The sequence below is a fragment of the Bos indicus genome, chromosome 22, assembly GCF_029378745.1.
Source record: "Bos indicus isolate NIAB-ARS_2022 breed Sahiwal x Tharparkar chromosome 22, NIAB-ARS_B.indTharparkar_mat_pri_1.0, whole genome shotgun sequence".
In the NCBI taxonomy this organism is placed as follows: Eukaryota; Metazoa; Chordata; class Mammalia; order Artiodactyla; family Bovidae; genus Bos; species Bos indicus.
This window is the reverse complement of record NC_091781.1, coordinates 30,176,428-30,201,979: the sequence shown is the minus strand read 5'-3', so window position 1 is coordinate 30,201,979 and position 25,552 is coordinate 30,176,428. Positions and strand designations below refer to the sequence as shown.

Genomic DNA, 25,552 nt, shown 5'->3' with positions numbered 1-25,552 from the left:
TCATTGAGTGGTCGAGGCTAACACGAAATAAAATGAGGGCTGCAGAGATGAAGTTAATTAAAATAATGTACCAGAGAAAAATGACTCAAAGATCTAGAGAAAATGTCTTAACAGGCATGCCCAGTTAGAGACCGGAGAACGCCAATTAAGTGGCTGTCCTTGTTCCGAATCCCACCAGGACACACTTTTATTTCCCATAGCTCTTGTACTAGCAAAAAGAATTAAAGCATTTGAAAAAGTCTACCAAGATTAAACAGATCCAGTTAGATGACACTGAAGTATAAAGTCTCAACATGCAGTGTGCAAGCAGTCCCAGAGTGAAAAATGTATGTTAACACAAAACCATGCTTGCAAAATTAATACCCTGGGAAGATGCCTACAAGGTGAAGACAATATGGTGTAGTGGTTACGAGCCATGACAACAGAGGAAGAGTAGCTGGGTTCAAATCCCAGTTCTATTTCTAATGAGCAGAGAAGTCTGAGGGAGTCATTTCACCTCAGAACACCTCAGTTTCCTCAACTGTAAAACGGACTTTTTAGAACTGTACCTGTCTCATAAGAGTTTTTGTCAGTTTATACATAAGCTCCCAGTAAAGGCAGCTATTATAGGGTAGATGTCTCACAAATTAGAGTGTTTCTCCTCACTGCTGGTTTTTAGACTTTCTCGTTATTAAGTTTTTCGTGATTCTCGAAAACTCTACTTTTCTCTCTGATTACTTAGAAGGGACAATGGGGAAACTACACACGCAAGGATTGGTGATAACATGAAATGCAACCTTCTGCTAGGCATTTACAACTAGGGAAAGCAAGAAGGTCTAAGCATGCTTTATTCTAGATTTTTTGCGTGTGTGTGCTCTTTGGGGTGTTTTTGTTTTGGGGTACAGTTGCTTTATAATATTTTGTTGGCTTCTGCTGTACAATGAAGTGAGTTGGCCTTCCTCTTGGACACTGCTCCCGCAACCCGCATCCCACCCGCCTGGGCTGCCACGGAGCCCCAGCTGAGCTCCTGTGCTATACGCAGTTACCTACTTCTCCTGCAACCCGCATCCCACCCGCCTGGGCTGCCACGGAGCCCTAGCTGAGCTCCTGTGCTATACGCAGTTACCTACTTCTCACGGTAGTGTGTATCTGTCAGCTCCAGTCTCCCAGTTCATCCCACCCCCTCGCCCAGTGTTCATGCGTCCACTCTTTACATCTGCATTTCTATTCCTGCCCTGCAAGCAAGTCCATCTGTACCATTTTCTAGATTCCACATATATGCATTAATAAATGATATTTGGTCTTTTTTTTCCTGATTTACTTCATTCTGGATGACAGACTCAAGGTCCATTTACATCTCTACAAATGACCCAATTTTGTCACTGTTTATGGCTGCGTAATATTCCATTGTATGAAAGTTCCTTAGAAAACTAAAAACAGAACTACTAAATGACCCAGCAATCCCACTACTGGGCACATACCCTGAGAAAAATCGTAATTCAAGAAAGACAGATGCATCCCAAGGTCCACTACAGTACTATTTACACATGAAAGCAACCTAAACACCCACTGACACATGAATAAATAAGGAAGACGTGGGACTTTTACATACTGGAATATTACTCAGATTTTTTTTTTTTTTAATTATCATGTTTAAGAACGGAGTCAGAAGTGGAGGAATGCATTGGTGTCACTGGTAATGAACGATCTGGGACAGATATGGGCAAAGACGAGGTACCATTTCATCTAATTTGAACACTCAGGGAAAAGGTGAATGATGACCGTAAGAGAAAGCAAAAAGAAATTCAAGCCCCAGCGCATCATAACCAGACTCGCCAGGCCCCAAGAGGTACACTGAACTGGACCCAGAAAACATAGCAACATTTCAAAACATCAGAGAAAAACCCTTGGAACATTCCTACTCTTTCCCGTTGACACTCACGCATCAGGATATTGAGAAGAGGGCTGCATAAGGGCTGATCCAGGTTACCAGGATCCTCGTGTAAGTAACACGAATGAAGTCTCCAATTACATGGATTGGTTTCCCCTTCTGTGATTGCTGTTTTAGTTTCTGAAATGGTATTTGGCAGACAGGGATGTTGCATGTTTTTCAAGATGGAAAAATCCTGGGTCTCTGCCACTCCAAGGGTTGTTACAAGTCTAATAAAAGTTTTTCCTTAATCATTTGCTTCACTTAACTCCTGCTTATTGAACTTTACTTTTTTTGTTTCTAAAAAGGGTATGAGGAACCAAATCTGATGCCGTAAACTGTATTTCACTCATGCTTTTTTTTTTTAACAAGTTGAGAGGGTACAAATTATAAATCAAGAAAAATTCATGGTGCTTTTATTTGATAACCTTTCCACAAATCAAGAAGAGAATATATGATTTCATAAATGCCATCTTTTACCACTAAAAGCTGTGGGATACAGAGAGAGACAAGTCCCTCTCTGTGCCTCGGCTTCCACACAGCAAATGCACAATGAACAGCACAGTTCAATCTGGCCCAAACGAACAATACGGCAACTGTAACAGACCCTCTGCCTTAAGCAAGTGAAAGAAGTCAGAGCTCAGTGGAAGACATATATTTCTACGTCCTTTCAATCCATACAGACTTTAATTTTCTATTAAAAAAGAGGTATGTAAATTTTCAGGACCAATCCATCAAGGGTGTAATTTGTTTTTTTAAATTAGAATTTACGGGCAACTTAAGACATGGTCTATACAAGGCAGGGGATCAAACAAGCTCTGATTAACTTAAGGATGAAACATCTCCCCAGGCAGGCAGTGTATGGATACTGCAGGACCCTGAACTCCGCAAACTCACAATGGATTTTGGCTTCCAACACTGAGCCGTCCCAGCATCTGAGGTTTATAACTGGCCTTATCTGAAACAGATCCCTAATATCCAAGAGTCAACACGTCAACAAGTGTAAGACAGTTCATCCCACTCCTTGCTCATTTTGCACCTTTTAAAGTTCACTCAGTGCATGAAATGAGTAACTCTAGTAGGGAATCAAGGATCTTCATCATCTTTTCCCCCATTAAAATGATCGCAAGAGAGTGCAACATGGGTTTTGCCAGTGAGATTCCCAGTACCCTTTTGATAATCTTTCTAAGTCAACAGCATTGTGATTGTGCTCCAGGCCCTATACAAAGCACTGTACACATATTACTTCACTTAATCCTTGCATGAACACTATGAGCTGAGGCATGCTAGTTCCCCAGCCTCAGGTAAGTATACTTAGTGGGGAGCAGGGAGAGACATTTGTCCAAGAACAAAGAACCAGGGAAGCAGAGTGCTGGGATTTCAGCTTGCAATTAAATGTCCTTAATTAACTTGTACCGCCCACCATAATGCCTGATGAGCTATGGAATGAGGTTCGTGACATTGTACAGGAGACAGGGATCAAGACCATCCCCGTGAAAAAGAAATGCAAAAAAGCAAAATGGCTGTCTGGGGAGACCTTACAAATAGCTGTGAAAAGAAGAGAAGCGAAAAGCAAAGGAGAAAAGGAAAGATATAAACATCTGAATGCAGAGTTCCAAAGAATAGCAAGAAGAGGTAAGAAAGCCTTCTTCAGCGATCAATGCAAAGAAATAGAGGAAAACAACAGAATGGGAAAGACTAGAGATCTCTTCAAGAAAATTAGATACCAAAGGAACATTTCATGCAAAGATGGGCTCGATAAAGGACAGAAATGGTATGGACCTAACAGAAGCAGAAGATATTAAGAGGAGATGGCAAGAATACACAGAAGAACTGTACAAAAAATATATTCACGACCCAGATAATCACGATGGTGTGATCACTCACCTAGAGCCAGACATCCTGGAATGTGAAGTCAAGTGGGCCTTAGAAAGCATCACTACCAACAAAGCTAGTGGAGGTGACAGAATTCCAGTTGAGCTATTCCAAATCCTGAAAGATGATGCTGTGAAAGTGCTGCACTCAATATGCCAGCAAATTTGGAAAACTCAGCAGTGGCCACAGGACTGCAAAAGGTCAGGTTTCATTCCAATCCCAAAGAAAGGCAATGCCAAAGAATGCTCAAACTACTGCACACTTGCACTCATCTCACACGCTAGTAAAGTAATGCTTAAAATTCTCCAAGCCAGGCTTCAGCAATATGTGAACCGTGAACTTCCAGATGTTCAAGCTGGTTTTAGAAAAGGCAGAGGAACCAGAGATCATATTGCCAACATCCGGTGGATCATCGAAAAAGCAAGAGAGTTCCAGAAAAACATCTATTTCTGCTTTACTGACTATTCCAAAGCCTTTGACTGTGTGGATCACAATGAACTGTGGAAAATTCTTCAAGAGATAGGAATACCAGACCACCTGACCTGCCTCTTGAGAAACCTATATGCAGGTCAGGAAGCAACAGTTAGAACTGGACATGGAACAACAGACTGGTTCCAAATAGGAAAAGGAGTACGTCAAGGCTGTATATTGTCACCCTGCTTATTTAACTTATATGCAGAGTACATCATGAGAAATGCTGGGCTGGAAGAAGCACAAGCTGGAATCAAGACTGCTGGGAGAAATATCAACAACCTCAGATATGCAGATGACACCATCCTTATGGCAGAAAGTGAAGAGGAACTAAAAAGCCTCTTGATGAAGGTGAAAGTGGAGAGTGAAAAAGCTGGTTTGAAGCTCAACATTCAGAAAACGAAGATCACGGCATCCAGTCCCATCACTTCATGGGAAATAGATGGGGAAACAGTGGAAACAGTGTCAGACTTTATTTTTCTTGGCTCCAAAATCACTGCAGATGGTGATTGCAGCCATGAAATAAAAGACGCTTACTCCTTGGAAGCAAAGTTATGACCAACCTAGATAGCATATTCAAAAGCAGAGACATTATTTTGCCAACAAAGGTTCATCTAGTCAAGGCTATGGTTTTTCCTGTGATCATGTATGGATGTGAGAGTTGGACTGTGAAGAAGGCTGAGCGCCGAAGAATTGATGCTTTTGAACTGTGGTGTTGGAGAAGACTCTTGAGAGTCCCTTGGACTGCAAGAAGATCCAACCAGTCCATTCTAAAGGAGATCAGCCCTGGGATTTCTTTGGAAGGAATGATACTAAAGCTGAAACTCCAGTACTATGGCCACCTCATACAAAGAGTTGACTCATTGGAAAAGACTCTGATGCTGGGAGGGATTGGGGGCAGGAGGAGAAGGGGACAACAGAGGATGTGATGGCTGGATGGCATCACTGACTCGATGGACATGAGTCTGAGTGAACTCCAGGAGTTGGTGATGGACAGGGAGGCCTGGTGTGCTGCGATTCATGGTGTCACAAAGAGTTGGACACGACTGAGCGACTGATCTGATCTGATCTGCCCACCATAAGCTTTAGGACCAGATAGCAAATGCTTCTGTCTTCATGGGGAAGATAACCCTTTCTGGATGGGACACACAGAGTACCAAAACCTTGTACAATGTAGAGAGGAAGCTACCAAGAGAAAAGCCAGGGGTAGGATTCCATTCCTATAATAAAGGTGACGTGGATCATTTTCTTTGTTTTCTTATTCTCTCACTCAGATGCCAACCTCTTAGGTACTATGAATTACAGAAATCCACAGGGACATCCCAAATATCCTCTGACTGATTCAGTGAATGCTGACTGCCAGCCTGCCCACTATTGACTGGGCACTGTCAGCCACAAGGAAGCCAAACTGAATCAGACAGACCTGCCCCTTGTTTACTACCTGGTAAAGAGGTGTATTCAGAAAGTGTCAGAAGCTGTAGTAAATGAAACACACAAGGATCTTCGATGCCTCAGAGTGGGTTGGGGGGGAGTGGAAATCAACTGTAATGTGGGTAGTCAGGGAAGGTCACTTCAAGAAGTTGATATTTGAACTGAACAAAAAAAGATGAGAAGAGGGGTTAGCCCTGTGAAACACAAAAGATGTTCCAGGGAGAGAATCCCATGGTCCAGAGGCAAGAGAGATTTTATGACATCTGAACATCTAATAGTGTCTAAATAAAATATTTGAAACCACAGAGCAAAAATGTAGTTTCCAAGAGTCTCTTGAAAAAGCAAGATCTTCAAGTCACCTTTTTCAGAGAGTCAACTACTCAACAGACAGGTATGCTTGCTAAGTCGCTGCAGTCGTGTCTGACTCTTTGCAATCTTACGGACTACAGTCTGCCAGGCTCTTCTATCCATGGGATTCTCCAGGTAAGAACACTGGAGAATTTCTTCCTCCAGAGGATCTTCGCAACTCAGGGATCGAAACTGCACCTCTTAGGTTCCTCACTCTGGCAGGTAAGTTCTTTGCCACTAGGTCCACCTGGAAAGCCCACTCACTAGACAGCCATGATCAAGTCTTTGGGACATACTGCCAACTGAGCTGTCTATGAGTCCTGCTGACATTCTCCATCACAGTCATACAGCAGCTTCTGTGTGCAGACACCACTATCCTCTAAGGGCCAGTCCCAAGAAGATGTGTGAGGGACCAGAGGCTGCTCTGTAGACTCAGCACAGAGGCAGGGCCAGGGATGAGGCTAGTCCAGACCAGCCTCGTGTAGTGTCAGCCTGCATGAGTGAAACCTTGAGTTTCAGATTATCATCAGTAATACCACCTTGAAAGCAGTTAGTGAATTTTGCTTGCTAGGCAGTCCCATTGCCTGAGTAAGTACAAAATGGAATAAAAAAACCACTGCATGCCTCTCAGGGGAAACTGTCAAAATAGGACCCAGAGATCTAAGTCCTGTTAGCCGGGCTGTCCTGCTCCATACATAGTTGCACTGTCCTTGACAATGGGCATCAAAGTCACCTCTTGGGGCTTTACTTAAACTTCCAAGCGTATGCTAGGCAAGAAGCGATGACTGTGAAATATACATTGTCTGCCAGTAAAATAAGAACCAATGAACTAACCAGAGGATGGTAAAAATTCCTCAAAGACAGGGATTTCCACCATCTCACCCAGGGTATGTGGCACAATACTGGCATTTTTTACCAACCAGAAACTGTACTAAGCTCTTTACGCATATCATCTCAGTAATTTGCTACAGGAATCTATCTCCTATATGTATCCCCATTTCCCAGATGAGGAGGCCAAGGCCCAGAAAGGTTAAGTAACTTACCCTACAAGTTCACTCAGCCAGTAAATGGAAAAGGTGGAATTTGAATCTCAGCTGATTTAATTGCAATGTAGACACTCTTGCCCATATTGCTATCCTATATCTACAGCCGGCATTCAGTAAATGTCTAGGAGTGCATCAGCTACCATGTTCTACGAGCATCTATCACAGACTAGTATAGGCAGAGACTACATGAGGAAGTAAAGGAAAGTCTCATTCAGTTAGACAGTAATTTTCACAAGAATAAACTCCAGACCAACCTGGAACAGAGAAATGGGAATGATTCTCCTGTCTCTCCCATCCCCCAAGGGAAGCTTTCACCACATATACAGCAAAACAGTAAAATCAGAGATGCAGAGTAGACGGCATTGTCCAGACTCTGAGAGACAGTAAAAAGTCATCAGTGACAGCCCGCACACATACTGGGAAGAACACAATTAAGTGAGGGCCAGTATGTCCTAGGACCTCACATTAGCATTCAGTTCAGTTCACTCCCTCAGTCGTGTCTGACTCTTTGCGACCCCATGGACTACAGCACGCCAGGCCTCCCTGTCCGTCACCAACTTCCGGAGTTTACTCAAACTCATGTCCATTGAGTCGGTGATGCCATCCAACCATCTCATCCTCTGTCGTCCCCTTCTCCTCCCGCCTTCAATCTTTCCCAGCATCAGGGTCTTTGCAAATGAGTCACCTCTTTGCATCAGGTGGCCAAAGTATTGGAGTTTCAGCTTCAGCATCAGTTGTTCCACTGAATATTCAGCTCTGATTTCACACTAGCACTCAGACTTTAACAAAACCTTCCATCCAGAGGAGAGAAAATCCATTCACAAATCTGGCAGTTTAAATTTTTGTTGATAGCTCTCTTGAGACAGAAATTTCTTTCTTAGAATTTGCCATGGCACTTGCAGTAAAAATATTATAGTCCTAAAATATTTACTGAGATATGTATCTCTGCTGACAATTGAATAAGCTGAAATTCAAACATATAAAGTTCAAGTAAGATGTTATACACACCAAATCAATAAAAGAAAGAAGGCATTCATCAAAATAAATAAATATTAGACATGGAAGAAAAACTGATAGCATGATTTCATGCAAGTAACCACAACTGTTGCTCAATAACCATACACCTTTTCTTCATTACTACTAGAACCTGGAACTGATCTAGGACATCAAATTCCTCAAGTCTAAGGATGTAATTATCAGATGCCCTTATGTTAACGGTGACTAAAATGATGTAAGTAGAAGCCATCGAGTAAGACTTCATGGAAAGTTATCTAAAGAGGGCTTCCTCAGCTGGGAAGATTACTCTTTTTATTTCTTGTAATGCTGCCTCTTTCAGGATGTAGAAGCAATGGCTGGAGAGCCAGCAGCCATAATGTGACCTTGAAAATAAACAACACTTGAACAGGCAAGTAGAGATCGCACAAAGATAGGAAACACAGATTGCTCTCCCCTTGATATCTTTTATGAGAGAGAAAACACTACTAATCTTTTAAAACTTACATACTTGCATCTATTACCAGAAAATCATTCTTATCTGATACAAAGACATAAAAACATAGCTAAAGATTATCCTACTTTTTGTCAGGAAAAGAAAACTAGAAAATTCATGAATTGAGATTCTGATTACCCCTTTATTCATCAAACTGTTTGTTTTAAGTATGACTTTCCCTCTTAATCAGTACCACTAGTCCAGGGAAGCATATTTGCTGAACCTATCTCTATGTTTTGACATGCAAGACTTGTGAAATTCAAACACACTTGTAGACATCCAAAGCTATTTTAAATGAGGAAGATCTCAAAACACTCTCCAAACCTGATGATTAAAGGAAATTTAATAGTTCCTCATTGGCATTTGATCTTTAGCCTGCCATAACCTATCCATATAGCTCTTCATTCATATTTGCTACTAAAGCGACATTTCAACATAGAAGGAACGTAGAGACAAACCACATGACTTAGAAAATAAAAGAGCTTTCCCTCACACTCATCTAGCTCATGAAAGCCCAATGTGATTAAAAGTGTGAAGCAGGTAGACTTCACTAGGTGAAGCAGAATGATGGTCTAGAGCATTCATTACATTTGTAAGGAATTTCAAAATTTTCAAAGTGCTTTCATGTACATTATATGATGTTTCATCCTTACAACTACATCCTACTCTTACCTCAATAGTAAACGCAGGTGTTTTTTTAATTCCCATTTCATTCTGATAAATTGTTTGCTCAAGATCAGAGGGACTGCTACCCAGTGAGGTATCTTGATTCTAGGTCATTTATCTCCTTTGATGCATTAGATCAGTTCAGTTCAGTCAGTTCAGTTCAGTCGCTCAGTCGTGTCCGACTCTTTGCGACCCCATGAACCACACCCCATGAACCACAGCACGCCAGGCCTCCCTGTCCATCACCAACTCCCGGAGTTTACCCAAACCCATGTCCATTGAGTCAGTGATGCCATCCAATCATCTCATCCTCTGTCGTCCCCTTCTCCTCCTGCCCTCAGTCTTTCTCAGCATCAAGGTCTTTTCAAATGAGTGAGTTTTTCACATCAGGTGGCCAAAGTATTGGAGTTTCAGCTTCAACATCAGTCCTTCCAATGAACACCGAGGACTGATCTCCTTTAGGATGGACTGGTTGGATCTTCTTGCAGTCCAAGGGACTCTCAAGAGTCTTCTCCAACACCACATTTCAAAAGCATCAATTCTTCGGTGCTAAGCTTTCTTTATAGTCCAGCTCTCACATCCATACATGACTACTGGAAAAACCATAGCCTTTACTAAGCAGACCTTTGTTGACAAAGTAATGTCTCTGCTTTTTAATATGCTGTCTAGGTTGGTCATAACCTTCCTTCCAAGGAGCAAGGATCTTTTACTTTCATGGCTGCAATTACCATCTGCAGTGATTTTCAAGCTCCCCAAAATAAAGTCAGCAACTGTTTCCACTGTTCCCCATCTATTTTCCATTAGATCAGAGGTCCACAACCTATGGCCTTTAGGCCAAATATGGCCCTTGACCTGGCTTTGCAAATAAAGTTTTATTGGAACACAGTTATGCCCATTTGTTTATTCAAGACTTTTGAGAGTCCCTTGGACTGCAAGGAGATCCAACCAGTCCATTCTAAAGGAGATCAGCCCTGGGTGTTCTTTGGAAGGAACGATGTTGAAGCTGATGGCCACCCCATGCAAAGGGCTGACTCATTGGAAAAGACTCTGATGCTGGGAGGGATTGGGGGCAGGAGGAAAAGGGGACGACAGAGGATGAGATGGCTGGATGGCATCACCGACGCGATGGATGTGAGTTTGAGTGAACTCCAGGAGATGGTGATGGACAGGGAGGCCTGGCGTGTTGCGATTCATGGGGTTGCAAAGAGTCAGACACGACTGAGCGACTGAACTGAACTGATGGCTAGTTTTGTGCTACATCAGCAGAGGCAGCTAGCTGCAAAAGAGACTCTATGTGAGACTCTTCTAGCTGCAAGAGACTGTGCAACATACTAGTCTCTATGCTGACTACAGTCCATGAGGTTGACTATATTTGCTATCTGGCCCTTTAGAGACAAAATTTGCCAACCCTTCATTACATCACACTTCCACAGATATGATCCAGGTTACAAATCCTACACTGCAAAGCCATAACGCTATCATGGAATGCAATAAACCTATTCCTGCTGGTTTTGGAACTCATGATTGATAATGGGGCATTCCATTATCTTCTGAGGGATTACTACCTGCAATATCATGTCATCTGCAAGGGTGGATGGCAATTTTTGATCAGTACACAACGCAAGTGTTGTTTGTCACTTACCCTGAATTTTTAATGTGTCTCACAGCCATAAAAAGTCTGGAGGTCACTGGTTGAGGGCATGCATAATGCCACAGGACTGCAACATACAGAGGAACACTGAAAACAAACAAAAAAAAAAAAAAGAAGAAGAGGTTAAGGAAAGGAAGTGACAAACTTTAATGCTTCAAAAGTAACACATTCATGTAAGCCTTATGTCTTCCTTATTGATGCATGACTTTTACGTTCAGTATATAATTGAGTATCTGCGTATATAAGCATCTATTTTGTCCTTTCTGTTCTAGAATCAGCACTCTGTTAGTTCCTAATTTGAGCTCTGTACAGAATTATAGCAGAAAAGTGTGAAATATTATAGAGCCAAGTAAAACTGCCGCTCTTGAAGGCATTTTCATTCACTTAGGATGTTTGGTTCCTCTAACTCCAAACACTTCTTACTTGGGGGTATAACTTCTCAGAACTCCAATGTTCTCATTCTGAGAAATAAGGCTAAGATGATCCCTAAGTCCCAGTGAAGATCTTCCTTTGGGCTTTGGGCTTTAGTCTCTCCCAGTGTGTCCAGTAGAAGCACCAGAGAACACACAGACTCAAACATGTGTGTAACATGCTCATGTGCACACACACACGTACATAAGTACCTTATTTAAAAAGAAAAGAAAAAGACAAGCTATCTCCTTTGCAGCCAAACACCAATTCTCACTTGCTAAAGGTTACAGTTCTTTGCCACTGCACTTGAACTACAGAAGAAAGCTGTGACACAGCAACCCCATCAGCCTGCGCAAGTGCTCAGGTGTGCTGAGGCTGTGTGTCTTCATGGCTGGGGTGGGTATTTACGAGTGGAGTATCTACCAAACCCATTGCCAAGTAAGTTGAAGTTGCTGACAGACAAGTTAACTCATCCTCAAGCGGGCTCAGAAGTTTCTGTGACTAGTAGTCAGGAGCAAGGTTTTACATGCCAGGCCGTTTCTGCTTAGATCCCTGAGATGATAATGACAACTGTACAACCCTGAAGACCACAGGAGGGTCCTGCTGTCAGGCGGGGGAAATGGAACTACAGGAGGAGCAAAAAGCATGACATCTTCCCTGTGTGTGTGCGTTGCTTCCTCGTAACAGTAAACTCAGAGGAAAGTCTGTGAACGTACGTGTCTTCTAATCTAATCAGACAGAGAAGTTGAAACCGAAAAGGAGATGTATGAAGTTTTATGATTTGAATAGTCATGTATCTCCGGAAACTATGTGGGTGTCTGTCTACCAGGGCTCAGAGGAGAGGTAAGAAGTGGGGCTCCCAGTGGCTTTTTCCTGATAAGAGAGAAACTCAGGCCAGACTGGTCCACACTCTGTTTTCTAGGTATCAGCTATCAACGTGAATATAAACTGTTTCTCAAATACATTACAGCTTCAGAGTCATCATTCTCATATATATGAGTTTAACATGCTGTGTTAGCATTATTCCCCTTCAACAAGGCAGCTTAAGAGCATGATAAGAATGAATCAAAAATATTTTTCCAGATAATTTCAGTTGGCAAAGTTCAAACTTAATTGGTGACCTCATTAATGAGCAACTGCCACCACAAGAAAGAGGACTGTTGTCATGGACTCATCAGAGCAATGAGATAACGAAGTTAATTATATTGTTTCCAATGGATTTACACTGGCTTCCTTTCAGGGTCTACATTTTCCAGACATTCGGTGTGACAGTCCATGGGTTTGCTCCTCTTCAAAACCCATCAGTCGTGGGCTTCTCTGGGAAACGTCGGCGGATCACGGCCCTCACATCAGGGCAGAGCAATTGGAAAACTTTTCTACCCTTTATTATCTACTTGTAAAATGTTATAAGCCTGTAAACTAGTTAATTTATGAGCTATGTTAATAATTTGCCCGCACGTGATCACAGGCTTCGCAAACACGGTTTGCAGGGATGTGGGAGGATAATTTGTAGGTCCAGTTTCTCTCCTAAGGGGACACTAACTAATTTGACACCGTAACACGACACCGATGGCGGGCTCACTAATGACCACACTCCAGGACGCGGCTGTCAGCCTGCCACTCCAGTGAGGAGCCAGCTTGCTTTCACCACAGCTCGGTACACCACGCTCAACTAATTATTCAGACAGCGACATTAATGAGAGTCTTGTGTTTATTTTCAACATACTAACCAGTGCTTAGCTTCCATTTGTCGGATATGGTCACTGATTAAAATGTGGTTCATGAATAGTAAATCTGAACTCAAATATAACAAAGGATTGCCCAGGAAAAAACGAGGAACAGCTGACTGGAAAACCACCCTTGTCAACTTGTTTTTGGCCTCAAATTTCGTCAAGGACAAAGTGACAGGTAGTAGGAAATGTCAAGAGTTCCAAGAAAAGTGTAAGAAATATTTTTAATCACCTACGGCCATGTATAAGCTTGACTCTTGACCAAAGCCACAGAATCACCTTAAGGTTAAGAGCAACTTCTATCTCAAATACACTTCACCACCTTTATGGTACTGAATAAAGATTTTTTTTAAGCTATTTTTTTTTTTTCATGGAATGACCAAAAATTGTTTGCTTTTAGTGTTCTTTTCAACCTTACAAAAGTTTGACGAGATTGTCTCAAATATGAGCTTCACAAACATCACTAAATACAACTGTGTTTTTTCCAAATCTATTGTAAACCTGTACTCTTAAGGGTCTTTTAAAAAGTGTGCTTTAATATCCTCTCATGTGTCTTGTTTCCAGTCTACTAAACCTTGCAATCAAGTTCTTTCTACTTTAAATTAAATTTCTATTTTGGTATGATAAATTTTGTCCTTCGTTTAATGGTGATTATAAATCCTAAAATATTCATATAATCATCATTAAAAATGAATAACTTAAAAAAGGTGTGCACAGATCCACGAGAGGTATTAAAAAATCGAAAATGGTCCTGATCTGGTTCATTGTCAGATGTGCACTTTTAAGTAAATGATAGTGGTAGTATTTCAACAAATGTTCTATCTGTCCGCATGGATAAAAATTCCAATCAACACTGCGTATGACTTCTGCTTTTACAATACAGCAAAATAAATACAAGTCCACATAGACCACTTTGGGAATGAAAATGCCACTGCAGGCAACGTTTTTTATGCATGTATCTGTAAACTGACTCTATGATAGATCTGCAATTTCAGAATGCCAAACTATGTAAATGGCATACAATATGTGGGGGAAGATTCAGATCCCATGATAATTTAAAAAATTTATTTAAACAAGTATACAGATTGATTGTCCCTACCCAGCATGACTGTCTCCCAATGTTATTTACATGGGTACCTGTGAAAGACAGGTTCTGGGATTACTAGCATCTATCTCTGTGCAGTGTAGGCCTTAAGTATGTGTCCTGCTAAATAACTCAAGAAGATGTGGTCAGACTGGCAGAGACTGGTTAAATGTTCATCAAATCTCCACCCATTTGTTGGGTGCACAGATGGGATGTACTTCTAGCTAGGTGGGTCCTTGTGGCTGAGTTCTGGCCAAATAGATGGAAGTGGGTATGTTACTTCATCCTGACCCAGAAGCCTGGGTTGTGGGCCCAGGAGTCCAGGGAAGAACTCCAGGGCCTGCAAGATGGTAGAGTCACTGGGTGGTAAGAGTCAGGGTCCCTGAAACACCACATGGAGCAGACCACCACACCCCATTCCCCACCCCACGGGACAGAAAGAAAGTGAAGTTGCTCCGTCACGTCCAACTCTTTGTGACCCCTCCCCGTCCATGGGATTTTCCAGGCAAGAGTGCTGGAGTGGATTGCCACTTCCTTCTCCAGGGGATCTTCCTGACGCAGGAATCAAACCTGGGTCTCCCACATTGCAGGCAGACGCTTTACCATCTGAGCCACCAGGGAAACACTAGACAGAGGTGGCTCACAAATAATACCTGCATTAAGATAAGCCTCTGAGACTCAGAAATGTTTGTTACAATTGCCAGTATCTCGTATCCAAATACACAGACCTTTTTTAATTTGAACCTGGTTCCAAAATTATACTTGATTCTTGGGAATACTGCACGTAAATTGGTAAATTTGAAAACATCCCTAAAGGTATGTTACAATTGTGATTATCAGCTCCTCTAATTATGCTTAGAGTAGAAAAGAGAATGGGGACAGCCAGCTAATGTGTCCCCAAATGTGTCAAGTGTATCTTTCTTTACTTCATCTTCACATAGCCTTGTGAAGAGATCCGATTCCCAATTTATGGATATGAACACTGAGCCTCTAAGAAGTGAAATATGAGCTGATGTCAGGGAATGTCGATTCAGGAGACATTTTCTTAGTTGAATGCCTCTTGGCTTTTAATATCCAAAATTTACAGAATAGACTTATTTCTAACTCAAGCACTTTTGGTTGTTGCTTATAAAAGAACAAAGTTCATGACATGCTTTAAAATATAATACAATATTTTCAATTACAAGTGTGAGGAGAAAGTGTCCAGTGCCAATATAATCAGAAGAACGTCAGAAACTTCTACAGAGGTTTTGAAAAGCCAGCAACAAAAGGGTATGTGTCACAGATATTCTTGGTGATTTAAAATAAAAATCCACATTAAAAAATAATAATAAAAAATGCATGTTGAGGCCATATTAATTGGTAACAAATCAATAGTTTAAACATTTTTACATTCTTAATGTGATGGTTATATAAGTATATATAAGGCATTTTACTATACTTTGTTCATATTTGAGAACAGGGGTTAGCAACCTTTTTCGCTTAAGGGCCAGGCAGTGAATAATTTAGATTCTGTAGCTTTTGCGGCTGTTCTAAGTTCCCTCTGACCATTACCCTACTCTCCCACTGCAGTAGGAAAGCAACCAAAGGGGAAAAGTAGACAAATGGGTTCTATGTTTTGATAAAACTTTATTTACAGAAGCAGGCAGTGGGCCGGATGGGAGCCCGGGGCCATAATTTGCCAGCTGCTGCTTCTTTCTTTTCTTCATCACCCTCCTTTTGTTGAAAGTATAATTTGACTTATTCTATTAGTTTCAGGTGTAAAACACACTGATTCACTATTTTTATGGATTGCAAAATGATCATCACCATCATTTCTAAGGCTAACTTCTGCCTTAGAAAATTGATTGGAGGTTTTATATACTGAAACATAACACACTGTGATTTCTCCTATGTAAAGTAGTGGAAAATAGTGCCACTGTAACAGAAAGAAAACATTGATGGTTTTTCTCAGCCAGTACAATCAAGTCCCTGTCTTAAGGTAGAAGTTACAACAGTCACTTTAAAATAACCTTATAATAAGGACTTTAAAAAAAAATAAGAAAAATAAATAATTTGTAGATTTAAAATGTCACTGCAGAAGGGTGTGCTGGGAGCAAGAAATGGCAACCTCTGGAAGTTCCAAAATCAGGCACAAAGTTCTCCCACATTAGAACCAAAGAGTTTTCTTGGATCTGGAGGATGTTCTTTATTAACCAACTTCAGAGTAGGAGCTACATGTCCAACGATAGAATATGCCAGAAAAAAACTCATCAAATACCTTCTGTTATTCTCCCAAGAAAGTAAAGTTGTTGTAACAAGGTTCACTGTTTTGTTTTGTTTTTTTTTTTTTGATGGCAAAGTTCACAGACATATACAGACAAATGGTTTAAAAAAAAAAATCTCAGTTCCCCATTAATGTTTTATGACAACAGTGAAGTATACAAGATGGTTCAAGACATAAATGAGATAAACTTTATGAATCTATTTTACCTAAAATGTGAATCCCAACAGAATAAAAAAAGCAAGTCAATGATAGCCCAATCTGGAGTATCTTGTAGTTATTAAAATAATTATGGGAATAGAGAAATGTGTGCAGATGACTGTTATAATGTGACATGAAATAAGCAAGATAGAAAAATCATAGCTAAAGTAGACTCTCAGTTGCATAAGCATCAAATATATGCATCAAAGAAAAATAAAATGGACAGAGTTTGCCTTGGAGGAAATGGGATTAGGTGCTATTTTTCTTTAGAATTGTTTATATTTTTCTTTTCCAAAACAAAGCAACTTCTCCAATATTGGTTATAGAATATGAAAAAGCTATCTTCAAAAAGCCAACTTCAGAAAGAGGAAGACATTTGTCGTGCATTCATTGACACTCATTTATTAATGGCTTGATTGCCTCTTTTTCAGACCAGAAATGTCTTGAGAGCAGAGATTCATGACATCTCTCATGTCCCAAACACAGTGTTACAGAATCTCATGCACTGAATTAAGATTCCTCAAAGCAACTGAACAGTCCACCTTACTTTTAAAAAGTCCTCTTCATGAGATTCTATAAGTAAATTAACTTTTTATACTTTAAGTCTTTCAAAGAACAAAACAACTTTGTAGAAACAGCTTGATTACTTGAGGATTATAGCTGTAAATCATTTGCCTGATGCAAAAATTATACTTTGTCTCTTCTTTCCACACTGGCACACAGTAAGTTCGTCTTTCAATAACTTAAGTCTTTCAATAACTTAGAACAATTCTAAGTCATTGGCTCCTTTAAAACAACATAGGTATCGATCAAAAAGCTCGGCACTTCATAAATACTTACCCCAATGTATTACCCTGCTTTGAAATGGGAACGGTGAGCTCCTGATTGACAAGTAACTTAGCAGAAAGTGGGAGGAGATGGAAGAGGGTTCCATGCTGTCTCACACTCACTCTCACCTGTGGACATCCTTCCCCAGCAGTCAAAAAACACACAGCAAAGGCAGTCACCACTCATCACTGTTCTCTCTCGCTCAGCCAGTCGCTCTCTGTCTCAGACACACACACCCATGAGGGCATACTCACCTTGCACTCACTCTGCACTTGCATACTTTTAGTGACTCCCCAGTACTTGGGGGGAAAGAGATCAAAACTTGCCCTTAGCCCATACAGGGCCCTCATGATCTGGCCACTGGACAACTCTCCAGCCTTTAGCTCAACTACATATCTCCACTGGCCCTGCCCAGCCTCTCATTCTAAAAAAACAAAAGAATACAGGGCACTGTAAACACTTAATTATATATTTTCTTCCACTTAATGTATTATGAAAAATTCCCCATAATATCGTCTTCAAAATAACCTGATACAAGTACACAAATGGGCTTCCTTGGTAGCTCAGTCAGTAAAGAATCCGTAGCTCAGTCGGTAAAGAATCCGCCTGCAACGCAGGAGAGCCAGGTTCAATTCCTGGGTCGGGAAGAACCGCTGGAGAAGGGATAGACTACCCACTCCAATATGCTTGTGCTTCCCTTGTGGCTTAGCTGTTAAAGAATCTGCCTGCAATGTGGGAGATCCAGGTTCGATTCCTGGGTTGGGAAGATCCGCTGGAGAAGGGATAGACTACCCACTCCAGTATTCTTGTGCTTCCCTCGTGGCTCAGCTAGTAAAGAATCTGCCTGCAATGTGGGAGACCTATACAAAAAACTTAAAGTCTTAAAAGTAACTTCAGTTTTCTCCCTAAGACATAAGCATTTGCCCATGGGTCCTCTGTAAGCCCAGAACAACGGTCAGCAGGGAAAATTTTGTACATCTTCACCACCAGCAAGCTCTTTTCTCCAAACCTGTAAACTCGAGGGGGAGAAGAGAAAGATAGGGCCAGGTGCAGAACAAACACAAACAGGTCTTGCCAGGGGAAACCCAACCTGTGTGTAGTCACACTCCCACCTGGGATAGAATATTCCAGCTTCCAGTGGAATGAAGGCAAGCCACAGCTGGATCATCAACAAATCACCCTGCCCCACCCCAGAGGAAGATGGGCTTTCACTTGGGAATGAAATAAAAGACATCTTCCTTGTGACACACACCAATCAAGGTCCCCTGAAGGGCATGGCTCTTCCTGATCTCCGGGAAAACAAGGGTGTTTATCGATGAGCAGACTACAAAAACAAGAGGTGCTATGCTTTACTGTGATCAAACATTAGTGGCCAAAACCAAAGTAACATGATGCTTGGCATTATCACATAATAACCAGTGCCATTTCAGTTTCCTCTTCATGGGCACACATAAAGATTATGTTGCCCTGTTTTCCTGACTCTTATGTTGGGACCAAGTGCCTGATTTCTTGTCCATTGGATGGAGCAAAAGCAAGGCACACCATTTCTAAGCCTGACCAGCCCCCCACCCCCCCCCCCCCCGCCCAGAAAAAAAACAACAACCATGTTCCCTGTTCTTCCTCTAAGACCATGGAGAGCCCCTGTTCTCATGGCAAGTAGAGGATGGAGACGTTCTGTGGGCACACACAGACATGAGGGACCATGACATACATCTTTATTATGGTAAGCTTCCAAAACCTGTGGGCTGTTAGTCATGGCAGCTAGCACGACACATCCTGACTAATGTACTTCACAACTTATTATAGCCCTCATTAGAATTTCCTTGAATACATACTTACTTTTGGCTTTGTCTCCACCGTGGGACCATGTCTTAATATTCTGTGTATTCTCCTTTTAGAAAATCTATCACTGTGTCTTCCTAGAACTGGGTTTTGTTAAGAGAGTAACAAATGATGAATCAATTAAGAGGGCAAGCATTCATGTGATGGTTAACTTTTTCTGTAATTGCCCTGGGCCAGACACTGTGTTCAAAGCTGAGTATAGCTTCAAATTGTGACCACTGAGGGCAGAGACCTCACTGAGGGCCACAGTCTACCAGGAAACAATTCAAGCAAGTGGGAAATATCAACAGAGAGATGTGACCTAAGCACAAGAGGTCAGAAAAGGCTGCACGTGACAAATGGTCTGGAAGCCTAAGACATCAAAGGTGAAGAGGACTTAGCCAGGGAAGAGGGCAATCCTATGATTCTCTTGGTCAAAACAGAAACGAGAAAGCACAAACACCAGGCCTTAAAATAATCCACCTTCTGCCTTCTACCATGACTTTATAAATATAACTTGGGAGTACCAGGACTTTCAATCCAAAAACAAGGCCAAGTACACTGAGTATTACAGAAATAAAAGAATGCAATTACACTTTGCTAAGTGTCTCAGTGGTGTAACTTAAGACAAAACACTTGTTTTTCTACCACTGACAGGGAGACAGAAGCAGGTTATTCACACTAAAACTGCTTTTCTAAATTATCTGAGAAAACAGTATTAGGAGAAATGAGGCAGCCTCAGTTCACAGACCACAGCGCTATTCCTTCTTAAATATCCATCTGTCTCCTCCGTTTTATAAATATCACAATGATCCCTCAAGAAAACCAAAGTGGGCTTTGTTTATTCTTTAAATCCATAAACCCAAGAATAAAGAGCACTTAGAATAAGATCAAGAAAGCCAGGTTCTCATCAGCACAGGATCACCACTAAGTTCTTGTCTTTAACTGGGTCCCCTCATCTGCAGACTGAGGACAGTGAGTCTGGAGAACTGTTAAGTTCTTTCCGGCGGCACTAATATATCTTATAAAGAGGGGCTTTCAAACTTGCATGCTCATCACTGTCACCCAAAAAGTTCATTAAAGCAGGACTGTTGGGTCCTAACCCAGAGTTTCTGATTCACTAAGGCTGTGGTAAGGCCAGAAAACTCACATTTCTGTCCCTAGGTGAAGCTGCTGCAGGTTCAGCCACCGCAGCTGAAGTTGGAGGACTTCCTTGTCCACCTGCATCCGGATGCCAGCCCAGGAAGAAGATGCTCTTCTCCTAACAAGGACCAGCCAAGCCTGTTTTAGGTAGGGCCTCTTCCAGGGTTCCATGCCCAATCTCTGGGGACCAAGGCCATCGCCTCTCTCCCAAAGAAGGCTACTCTGTGGAAAATACCTGAAGCTCTGCAATCCCATCCCCCGGAGTCACCTGTGTGGTCTGTTCTGCACCCTGAATTGGAAGTGGCTGTCTTGGAGGACTTTGCATCAGTCTCAAATAAGACCCAGCCCTTTGCCCTGTCATGCAGGGCCAAACGTCCCCCTCCAACTTCTCCCATACCATCCCCATCCCTCACCCCCATTCTTACTAATGGCTTTCTGTTCCCATATCTGCTCTTACTACTAACACTTGAGACTTAGCCCTCACCTTTCTCTCTGCCCAAAATGTTCTTCCTTTAGCTCTTTGTATACGGAGGACATTTTTAACCTTTATAACTTAAATTAGATACTATCTCTTTCATGCCACCTTCTCTGATCAGACTGTCTTAAATGACCCTGTCAAGGTACAGGATGTATATACTGTTTCCTTCACGTACTTTTATTCTATGTAAATACACTGCCCCTCCACTGCACTCATTACTGACTCTCTCTGCTTCCTCTACTGGAAGGCAAACTCCATGAGAGCAAGGATCTGTTCTACTTGCTCCCTCACTAAGTGCCCCTCCCCTGCCACATGCAGCACAATGACTGTCACACAGCAGACATTCAAGAGATATTTGCTGGATGCACGAATGACTAAATTATAATAATTAGCCTATGCAATCTTTTAATTAAAAAAAAAAACTAAGAAAAAAGTCAATAACCATAGACTATAATATCACAAGTTCCAGAGCCCAGGGAGATGTGTAATGGCTCATGAAAAGACTACAATTTTAAGAATGAGGCATCTGTTTCACAATTTCAGGCCTGGGAAACTGAAGTGGGTCAAAGGCTGGGGAGATGCTTGGTTGCACATCTCAAATCCCCCAAGAGGCCCCCTCTATCATCTACAAACCACCCCTGTCACGTCTGCAAGGCTGTGTCCATAACCCTTAGACATCCCGAGCTTCCTTCTAATGCCAGCCCACTCCCACTGCCAGGCGCAAAGGGAAAGAAAGTCCTTTGCAAGCTGAGCTCCTCCACCCTGGTTGCCACTGAAAAACCACTTGTAAGTGGTGTATGTTAACCACAGTTCGTAATTTTGTCACAGGTGTTTGACTAAAAAGGGGACAAAGCCTTTCAAGACAGACCGCCTCTATTATGTCATTGAGTATATTCCGTGCCACACCTAAAAGCTAACACAATCGTTTCTTTCTATGCCATGGCAACCAAGAGAGGTAATGCTGCATTTTTGCTAAGGGCATCCTATATGCTCAAAAATGTTCACACCTTTACACAAAAAAAAAAAAAAAAAGTTAAACTAGAATTTTAACACAACTTGTCATAAAAGCTGACACCCATACACTGAAGAGGAAATCAAATGACATGAGTTGTACCTGGCAGTTCAACAGAATACAGGATAAATACTCTTCACGAGGCAGCCAAAGCAACGGTGAGAAGTTCAAATGAGAGAGATGAAGTGAACAAATATTCAAAATGTCTTATACCAAACGATTTTTCTAGAATTATTTTTTAAAAGTCATTCACATTTCTAAGCTTTTTAGCAGCCTGGTGGGGAAAAATCAGTGCCAATTCTGGACCGGACACTAATTTTACTTCTTGTGCATACTTAGAAAAGTCACTCTCTGAAACACATTTCAAGGAGAAGATTTAATGAATTCAATTATTCCAAAGGTTCCTTCCAGTCCAGATTCTTTGAATCCGTGACATAGTTTCTGGATTTCCATCTTAGGTGGACAGACACAAGGAAAAGGGTCAGCTCACCTCTCTCCCTTCCTCATGGTAAAACAAATACTGTGAGCGCAGCTATCTCTTATCACAACCTAGGGTGTGGGGTGGCTATAATCTGGAGTACTGTATCTGTTCAAATAAAGTTATGTTTCCATGTACTGCAGGAGGGTGAGTTGATGTAGTAATTACCTGTTACTCTTGACAAGTAAGGTAATTAATGTAGCAAAATACCACTGCAATGTGTGTAAATTTAGACCACCATAATTAAAGCACCCGTCTGTTCAACAAACTGTTCAATTAAGAAAAAATATTGACGGTGTACATTTTTGGAAATTAGAAAACGTATGGAATGAATGAATCTCCCCTGGTTGACATCCGTTTCTAGAGTGTTTTCTCAGCAGGGAGCATGCAAAAAGGGTCATAATGGAGTAACTTCCACTAAAGCTCAGAAGTATTTTGTACATATACTAATAAGAGTCTCTTGTGGAAGCATTTTATTGAGTATGCTCATTCTATGCCACATACACAAGTCAGAAAACGAACTTCGGGAGGATCTGAACCCCCAAAGGACAACAAGGAGCAAAAAGCTGACAAGTTATTACTGTGCAATGACCCAAGTCACAGCATTGTCCTCAAGTATCATAACCTGATGACACAATTATCTACTTGCCAATATTCAAGAGCAAGAGTTTAGTATCTCATCCTGGACAAATAAAATAGCAAACTCCCTGCACTTCTTGAACAGAGAGGCAATTGTATCAAAGTTGGCTTCATTAATTTTTACTCTGATTTCTCCCTGTGTCTACCAGTCATTTTTTTTTTTTTAATTGATGTATAGTTAACTTAAAATGTTGTGTTAGTTTCTTGTGTCAGCAAAGTGATCCAATGATTAGACACACACACACACACACATATTAGAAAGTACATATTTTCATATTCTCTTCTACTATGGTTTATTACAGGATAGTGAATTAAGTTCCCTGTGCCATATAGTCAGACGCTACTGTTGATTTATTTAGGATGCAGCAGTTTGTATCTGCTAATCTCAAGATCCTCATTTATCCCCTCATGCATTTTTCTGTTTGGTGACCATAAATTTGTGTTCTATGTCTGTGAGTCTGTTTCTGTTCATACCCAAAGATTAAAATGTTGAACAATAAAGGACGACCTGGTCCTTCACTTGAAGGAAAGCTGACATCCTTGCTAATCAGACTGAGAATATCCCAAGCCACGTCAAGAGTCAAATCCCCACAGAAGTTAAACCAGAACTGCCTTGAGGAGGAGAGAAGATTCCATCAGTTATCAGATCAAGGCAAAACCCATTACCTCTAAATGTGTTCACAAAAAAAAAAAAAAAAAAGAGCTCACTGATATCTGCAGATAAGTGGAAACAAGTCAGGGGTCCTTTCTGAGAAGGAAATTGTAAGGGTTTCTCTTAATTCTTCTCCTCAGATAAATTCCAAGGAAGACACAACAAGTTGGCCTAAGTAAAGAAACAGCTGGAATCCAGACAAGACTAAACAGTGTGATATGGGGAAAAAACAGAAGGTGATTTCAGTGTCACGTGATGATGCATACACTTGCTTTTGGTCTTGTTTTCACATTTTTGTATAGCATATCTCACCTTGGAAGATAGGAAAATCTAGACAGAAGTAACTACAAGCCACCGTCGAGTGAATTCTCAGCTTATCATATTAAAATTAGGTCCTAAATGTTCTATATCTGAGAACTTGGATATCTCCCCAAGTAAAGAATAAAAAGTACAAGGAGACATTCTAGACAGAAGCATGATGAGGAAACGAAATGGTTTATCCAACTAAAATACTCTGATTTCACACGTGGAAATAATAAAATGATATTAAAAGGACAAAGATGAAGAAATCACTTGCTCTCGCTGCTGATAAAAACAAAGCTGGAAGGTTGCAGGAGTGAAGCAGACTTTGTAAAATTATCCTTAAAATTTACATTACCTGGTGGGCACTGGAATATTAACTTTCAAAATGAACTTATGTTTTCTATTTTAGAGCAGAGGGGGTGAAGGGATGAGTGAAATGGGTGAGGGAGATAAAGAGGTACAAACTTCCAGTTACAAAACAAATGAGCCACAGATATGCAATGTACAGTGTGCCAAATATAGTCAATAATAATGTAATACCTCTGTATGGTGACAGATGGTAACTAGACTTATCATGGTGATCATTTTGTAAGGTATATATAGAATTATCCAATTACTATGTTGTGCATCAGTAAGTAATGTGTAGTGTTGTTCATCAATTACATCCCCAAAACAAAATTCATAGATAAAAATATAAGATTTGTGGTCAGCAGAGGTGAGAAGGTGGGTAGTAGGTGGGGGAAGGGGGAAAAAGATGAAAGTGGTCAGAACATATTTCTAGTTACAAAATTCCCAAAGAAAGGCAATGCCAAAGAATGCTCAGACTACCACACAATTGCACTCATCTCACATGGTAGTAAAGTAATGCTCAAAATTCTCCAAGCCAGGCTTCAACAGTATGTGAACCATGAATTTCCAGAGGTTGAAGCTGGATTTAGAAAAGGCAGAGGAATCACAGATCAAATTGCCAACATCCACTGGATCATGGAAAAAGCAAGAGAGTTCCAGAAAAGCATCTATTTCTGCTTTATTGACTATGCCAAAGCCTTTGACTGTGTGGATCACAATAAACTGTGGAAAATTCTAAAAGAGATGGGAATACCAGACCACCTGACCTGCCTCTTGAGAAACCTATATGCAGGTCAGGAAGCAACAGTTAGAACTGGACATGGAACAACAGACTGGTTCCAAATAGAAAAAGGAGTACGTCAAGGCTGTATATTGTCACCCTGCTTATTTACCTTATATGCAGGGTACATCATGAGAAACGCCGGGCTGGAGGAAGCACAGGCTGGAATCAAGATTGCTGGGAGAAATATCAATAACCTCAGATATGCAGATGACACCACCCTTATGGCAGAAAGCAAAGAACTAAAGAGCCTCTTGATGAAAGTGAAAGAGGAGAGTGAAAAAGTTGGCTTAAAGCTCAACATTCCGAAAACGAAGATCATGGCATCTGGTCTCACTACTTTATGGCAAATAGATGGATAAACAGTGGGAACAGTGGCTGACTTTATTTTCTTGGGCTCCAGAATCACTGGAGATGGTGACTGCAGCCATGAAATAAAAAAAACGCTTACTCCTTGGAAGGAAAGTTATGATCAACCTAAACAGCAAGTTAAA

The 25,552-nt window shown here is 41.2% G+C and overlaps 1 protein-coding gene across 17 annotated transcripts in view; it reads right to left on the bottom strand.

Moving 5' to 3' along the window:
- The window catches only part of FOXP1 (forkhead box P1), a 625,482-nt gene that overhangs the window by 384,805 nt on the left and 215,125 nt on the right, over window positions 1-25,552 (bottom strand). For all 17 annotated transcript variants that reach the window (XM_070777108.1, XM_070777107.1, XM_070777099.1 and 14 more), the window contains one exon: window positions 10,878-10,973. The gene's annotated coding sequence lies outside the window, so the exon portion shown is untranslated. The remainder of the gene's footprint in view (window positions 1-10,877; window positions 10,974-25,552) is intronic.